The sequence below is a fragment of the Mandrillus leucophaeus genome, unplaced genomic scaffold, assembly GCF_000951045.1.
Source record: "Mandrillus leucophaeus isolate KB7577 unplaced genomic scaffold, Mleu.le_1.0 Scaffold482, whole genome shotgun sequence".
Taxonomy (NCBI): domain Eukaryota; kingdom Metazoa; phylum Chordata; class Mammalia; order Primates; family Cercopithecidae; genus Mandrillus; species Mandrillus leucophaeus.
The window spans coordinates 336769-344727 of record NW_012105165.1 but is presented as its reverse complement, the minus strand read 5'-3'; positions in this window follow the sequence as shown (position 1 = coordinate 344727).

The window sequence follows — 7959 nt, the reverse complement described above, 5'->3', positions numbered from 1 at the left end:
ACACACACACACATATATACACACACAATATAAGTTTGCGTTTCTGGTTTAAGTTTTGCCATTCACTAAATATAATGGTGAAATATTTGCTATCAGAAAGACAGTGAGAAGAGTCACACAAGAAGAGACACACCATCAGAGATGCATAGTCACATTTCAGCATCCAGATTTCTTTCCCTTTACCCTCTTTCAGGATGCTATCTTCCTCTGCTCTCTGGATCTTCCAGCTTTTGTCGGAATTTGCTCAGATGATTTTCCAGACCTTCAAACTGCTTCATCATCTGTTCCTTTTCAGTTGCTTCTATATATTACTCCACCTTCAGAAGGCAAAAATTATGTTCAGTAGATTGTAGACAATAATCTGACTTGATTCTATTTTACTTGACCTTTATCTTCTTACGATGAAACAATACAGCACTCTAACCTATACTATATGGCAAATATGTTTCCACACTGAACCATTTAAACAAAGACCTGTTGTCCCTACACATTTTCCAAAGTATTGTTTTACTGCTGGTAGTTTTATATTTAATTGAAACTTCTACAGCTGCAAAAATAAGTGACTGTGTGTTTAGACCAGCTCAAAATGTTCTATATCCATTCAAATTATTTCCATATTTCAGAGTAGTTTGGGATTTCATTTTATTTCCTGTATAGAAACAGTCTCAGTGTGGATATTTTTTTGAAAAATTAAAATGGAATGATTTTCGTTGTTCTTACCTGTATAGGACTATGGCATGCTTTATACACAGTTCTAAAATAAAAAAGATCTCTTTTATGAGATATATCTTCCTGTTTGAATAATTTTATTAACTCATATAGAATGCAAGGTGAAGCTTCTGAAATCTCTACTTGAATAACTTTGGCAAGTTTCACTTCTATATCCATGAAACAGATGCAAGCCCCCTCAGAAATAGTAATCACTATAAACCAAATCATTTTACCTAAGAATTGGAAGCTATTGACATTGTAATGTCAATATTAGTAAGAGTGTTTGTAGCTTTACATGATGATCATTATTAATATCAATGACTGCAATATAATTATGAGTTGCCTAGGTAAAAAAAGAAAAGATCTAGAATAATTACAAATAAGTAACATGTGAGCCTGAGTTGCTAGCTTAAAACAGAAGGTAATTCTGCATAATAAAAATCACTTTTGAGAGATGCAGCAGATTATAAAACAACTAATTATTATCAGACCCTATCCTGGTAAGAATGAGTATTTCAAAAATACCCAGAGGCATATACAGTCATCAGCCAAAAATTGATTATGCACAGGTGGATTGCCCACATTGCAGTCTCCAGTCACAGCAGATTTCCTTGCTCAGCTGCTTAACACCCCCTTAGGCAAACTCTGCTCTCCAGTATAACATTTCTGTTGCTCAGTCAGGCTGACCTACTCTTTTCAAATTATGCAAGGTCTTGGGCAACCCAATCCTCCTGCCCCAGCTCTGCAAAGTACAATCAACCTCACCTACCCTCCCACTTCCTTTGCATTCTCAGGTGGCTCTCCCAGGTTTTCAGGTGAGTGCATGCCTCCAAAACATTTCTACTTTGCTTTCCATTAGGAGTCTTAACTGTTCCCTAAAGTGCCCTATGAACAAACATAAATCTCTTTCTAATCCCTTCTCATCAGGGGATTGGGAAAGTCTAAACTAACCTAGAGACATTTCTAGTTTTCAAAAGTAATTCTTGGAGGTTGCCCTGAAAAGGGTCAGGGGCACAAAAACAGCAAAATGGAAAATTAGAAAGCCCTCATACCATTCTAACCAGGGCCAGGAAAACATTGGAAGGACATGTACTTTTAAGGACTCCTAATATGTATACAATTACAACATATTTAAGAACTTAGAACAATTATAATCAAGAATTCGTATGATTCTTTTCAAATTACTGCTATGTTTAAGGACTCATAAAACTAATAACTATGCATGTTGATGTCACCCCTGTATTTACAATAGCAAAGAGGTTACCTGGTGCAAAATAGAGCTCAACAAATAACTACTGATAGAAAATATTCATATAGAGAACTAATTCAGGTGCCTCTTGTTTACAGTTTATGGATATCCTTATTTGATCTACTAGGGGGAAAAAACAACTGGGTGTTAGTAATTAATAAAACAGTCGGCATGATAAACACTCCCCCAGAATAACTTCTCTAACTATTTTCTGCAATGTATTCAGTTGACTGTAAGGCAGTTTGATTCTCCAATTGGAATAGAGAAATTAGAAAATACTTTCAAAATACTATAATAAATTTATTTTTCTAATAAAGTTAGATTTTATTTTATGTCATCACTAATGGGAGCTCTATTCTTTCTCTTTTAGTCAATTTTTTTCTTCTTTCTTTGCTCCATGTATCATTAGTAATTACACAGAGTCAACTCCATGCCAGGCACTAAGCAAACACAAAATACTGCCTGTATTTGATTTCGTTACCTGTGTTTTTGACATCATACTCAAGAAAATCTTTGCCCAGATTAATGCCTTGAAGCATTTCCCCAAAGATTTCTTCTAGTAGTTTCATACTTTCTGGTCTTAGTTTTAAGTATCTAATCCATTTTTGTTTGATTTTTGTAAGGGTGAGAGATAGCATTCTAGTTTCATTATTCTGCGTATATCCAGTTTTCCTAGCACCATTTGTAACAGACAAATTGAATTACATGAAGCAAAGCAGCTTCTTTACAGCCCAGGAAACGATCAACCTAGTGAAGAGACAATCTACAGAATGGGAGAGAATACTGTAAAGTATCTATCTGAAAATGGATTGATAACCAGAATATACAGGAAATTCAAACAACTCAATAGCAAAGAAAGAACCAAACAAATAATTTAATTTAGAGAATGAACAAAATATTTCAATAGACATTTCTCAAAAGAAGACATACAAACGGTCAACAGGTACATGAAAAATGCTTAATATCACTAATCATTAGAGAAATACAATTCAAAATCACAATGAAGTATCATCTCACTCAAGTTAAAATGACTTGTAACAAAAAGACAAAAAATAATGGAGGCTGGTGAGGATGTGGGAAAAGGAAAATCATTATACACTTGGTGGGGATGTAAATGAATATAGCCACTATAGGAAACAGTATTGGGATTCTTCAAAAAATTAAAAATAGAACTGCCATATGGTCCAGCAATCCCATGACTGAGTATATATCCAAAAGAAAGGAAATATGTATATCAAAGATATATCTGAACTCTCGTGATTATTGCAGCACTATTTATGATAGAAAAATATGAAATCAACATAATTTTTCATAAATGGATGAATGGATTAAAAAATGTGAGATTTATACACAATGAAATATTATTTATCTCAAAAAAATTATGAAGTCTTGTCTTTCGCAGCAACATGAATGGAACTAGATGTCATTATTTTATACAAAATAAGCCTGGCATAGGCAGAAAAATATTACATATTCTCATTTATATATGGGAGTTGAAAAGTGGATCTCATAAAGATAGAGAGTAGATTAGTGGTTATTAGAAGCTGAGCAGCATAGAAGGGAGGGAAGAATGAAAATAGCCTGGTTAATGGGTGTGAAATTACAGTTTGATAGAAGAAATAAGATCTAGTGTTTGATAGTTTGGTAGGGTGCATATTTCAAAATAGCTAGAAGAGAATAACCGAAGTGTTCCCTGCATAAAAATATAAGTATTTGAAATAATGGATATTCCAATCACCCCAGATTTGATTATCACACAGTGTATGAATGTGTCAAAATGTCACATGTACCCTGAAAATATGTATAACTATTATGTATCAATAAAAATATAATTCCTATAGTTAAATTATAGTTGTCACAAAAGCAACTTATTATAGGGAACATGATCTTTCGGGGGGCATCAGGAAAGCCTGCTCTGAGTAAGTGGTCTTTGAATTGAGATCTGAGAGACACTACTTTAGATCAGATTCATCAGAGTACAGATACTGAGATGATTTTTTGTACAAGTGATTTATTAAGGAAGTGGATTCTCTCAAGTGTGGGAATAGCAGAAGAGGAAAAGAGGCAAGAGCTAAACAAATGTGTGATCTGGGGCAAAGCAACAGGCAGCACTAGACAGAGTGCAATTCTGCAAAGAAATTTTCCGCTGTGGGCTCTTATGTGTAAAGGCATAGAGAAGGCAGTTAAGGAAGTACATAGATTGATAAAAAGAGATTCGGGTAGACCTGCGCAGAACACTGTCGTATCTGCTGCTGGTACCTCTCATTTCAAAAGGACTGATACAGTAACATGTGCAAAGCTACTAGAGAGTATTCCAGGCAGAGGAATATTACATACCATGGCACTGTGATAGAATAAAGCATCCAAAGAACTAAATTAAGTCCAGTGAAGAGAACAAAGTGAGGCAAGAAAATAGCACAAAGTGAAGCTTCAGAGGTAAAATAAGCTAAACCATCTTAGGCTATATAGGCTATACAATCCAGAATAATACTAGCTATTCAAAGAAATAAATCCCAAAATGTCAATGGCTTAACATAAAGTTTATTTCTCATTTACCTGACAGTCCAATATAGTTATTTGTGATTGATTAGATGGCTTTTTGCATGGGATGATTCAAGACTCAAGTTTTTTTCTGTTTTGCGATTCTCTCCTCTCTGTGACCTTAGAGTTAGCTGTATCATGCAGGAGGGAAAAAAGAGAATTGAGAAACTGCAACGACTCCTTAAAACCCTGGCTTAGAAAGGATAATTATGACTTCCCCTCATATTTCTCTATTCCACTCATATTTCTTAGAGAACTAGTTAAAAAGGAAAGAAACTGGGAAATGTTAAGTTCACATTATGTCATTGCTTTGAGAGGTCCACACTATGTTGTTTTAAGGATTTTAGTTTTGGATTTTTTTTTTTTTTTGACGTAGTTGGTCAGGCTGGTCTTGGACTCCCACCTGCCTCAGCCTCCCAAAGTGCTGAGATTATAGGCTTGAGCCACCATGCCCGGCGGGTTGGTTTGTTTTATGTATAATTGAAACAAGGGCTTATGTGTTGAGATTCTCCAATTTTCAACTGGTAGGCAGAAAATAATGAGACTGCATGAAAGAGTAACATCCAGTTAGAGAGAAAAAATGTTAGGATACTGTATGTAATGGTTCACAAAAGGAGAGACAGAGAGAGAAAGAGAGAGTATTCCAATGTGAGCATTATCAATATGTCAAATGCTACTGGAAAATAAGGATGGGAGCTAAAAAATAACCATTGGCTTGAGGGTATTGAGTCATTGATGACCTAGGGTGAAGGGTTTTAGTAGAGTGATATGGGTAGAAGTCAGCTCAAAACAGATTGAGGAGAGAGTAAAAAGATAACAAATAGAGACATGTAGTAGAAGCAATTCTTCTGGGATGTTCCACTGTTAAATGTGGGAAGGAAATAGGGTGGTGAGTGACAGGTATTGAGGGTTCGTAGAGGGTTCTTTCCAGTGATTTGGGATTAATATTTTCTTGTGTTTATTTTGTTAGTTTACTGTTATCTATAATTTAAATATATTTAATGGGAAGACCCAGGGAAAGTTTGAATATACAGGAGAGAGCAGGCATAATTAACAGAATCTGGATTCTGAATAGTTGAGACAAAGGAAGCACAGGGAGAGGAAATGGCTGCAAGAGAGAAAGGAGAATACTTTTCTTATTATAAGACCAAAGGAGGAGGATAGAGTGGTACAAATATAAGACTGTCATAAAAGTTTATGGAAAGAAAATCGGAGTTTCCATTTAATACCCTTCCCTTCATTTTTCTTTCTGTAAACTGGAAAGTATAGTCATTTGCTGAAAACTAGAATTCAGAATGGGAATGGGGTATGTCAGAGAAAAATTGAGAAGGTTTGAAATAATTTTCACACATTTTGAGGACTGAATTGACCATAGGAACATAAGAAGACTTTTGAGCAATATAGAGAATACAAATAAAACAGCTAATTATTAATTTATAATGATTTATGACATTATTAATTTCCCCTATTAATCTTTTCAAAGAGGATTTGCATGCATACGTAGTGAAAGTGGATAGTTGAGTTCAACCAGGATTGGAGTTTTGTTAAATAAAATTAATACATGGAAAGACAAAAGGGCAAGGAAGTTTAAAGTATAGCAAGATATGACAGAAATTATAAAAGCCACATCGACTCTAAACTGGATTAAAAACAGAGAGAAAGGAATAAAAATGACAAACTTGGAAACTGGAAGAAAGCAGAGTCTTGAATGGACAAGAGGTCCCAAACAGATAAGGGGTTAATGGAACCTGCACAGGCAATGTAGAATAGAAGATTGTGGCTAAGGAGTGCAATGACTGAATCAGACCTTTTGAAATCAGAGAAGTTTGTGTGTTTCTGGTTATTTCTAAGATGGTAGCTGAGGTGTGGTAAGTGTCGAAATTCATGAGAGGTGACATAAAAGCATTGAGAAACCACAGGGTTTATCCATGGGGATGTTGGAGTCATCCAGGATGGACCAGGTGCTAAGACATTTGCAAAAGGAAAGAGTCTTGAAAACTGCGTGTGCAACAGTTTACAAAATGGTTGTTCTGAACCAGGTTCTTTGAAAAGTGCTGACTGTTTAGGAGTCAGAAAAAGTAAAACTTTTATATCCCTAGAGAGTGTGGATCAGAGCTACAAGTCACCTGGGGACATCAAGTTAATGTATTGCCATATGGGTCCTGTTGCCCATAGAACCAAATCTATTTCTGCATATATCCACACTGTCCATAGGTCCACTTCATTTATTTATTTTTTATTTTAATTAATTTATTTATTTTTGAGACAGAGTCTCCCTCTGTCACCCAGGCTGGAGTGCAGTTGTGTAATCTCGGCTCACTGCAACCTCCACTTCCCAGGTTCAAGTGATTCTCCTGCCCCAGCCTCTCAAGTAGCTGAGATTACAGGCACATCCCACCAGGCCCAGATAATTTTTGTATTTTTAGTAGAGATGGGGTTTCACCATGTTGGGCAGGCTGGTCTCGAACTCCTGACCTCATGATCTGCCCGCCTCGGCCTCCCAAAGTTCTGGGATTACAGGAGTGAGCCACTGCACCCGGCTGGTCCACTTTACTGAGAAGAGCACTCCAATATAGGAAACCATTTCTTTTCTATTTTACAATGCTCACTGGGATAAAAATGTGTCCCAGGATCAAATTATTTTTGGACAAACTACATACTTCATTTACTTTTTAGAGGTCATCATATTATGCAAAATTCTGAGATATCCTGCAGAAATTTTTAAATCTCCAAATCATTTAATCATAAACCCATTGTATATTACATTTATTGAAATTATTTAGCAAAATATTGCAACAGAATAACAATGCAAGCTATAATTTATTGAGTATTCACCAAGGCTGGATGGAGTATTTTACACACACTATTTTATCAAATCCACACAATAATTTATTAAGTGGGGCCAGGCATAGTGGCTAGTGCCTGTAGTCCTAGTTACTTAGGAGGCTGAGGTGGGAGGATTGTCTGAGTCCAGGAGATTGAGGCTGCAGTGAGCCATGACTGCACCACTGCACTCCAGCCTGGGTAACAGAGTGAGACACTGTCAAGGAAAGAAGGAAAGGAAAGAAGGAAGGAAAGAAGGAAGGAAGGAAGGAAGGAAGGACGGAAGGAAGGAAGGAAGGAAGGAAGGAAGGAAGGAAGAAAGAGAGGGAGGGAGGGAGGGAAGGAGGGAAGGAGGGAAGGAAATGCATAGTTTCTTATTCAAAAATTGAGAATTTCAAGAGAGTAATTGCAGAGCACTAAACAGGGCCCTTTGGGAGCATGGAATTTTGCATAACTAAACAGATAGTATGCACATGAAGCCACCCTTGTCACTATTAACACTGCCATCACATATGCTATGGTCACTATAAAAAGAAACTGGATGTCATTGTAATGGATACCATTATCATTTAAACTATTGAGTAATCTCCCTAAATTGAATAGCTCACACACACTTCCAGTTTAAAAATTTTGCA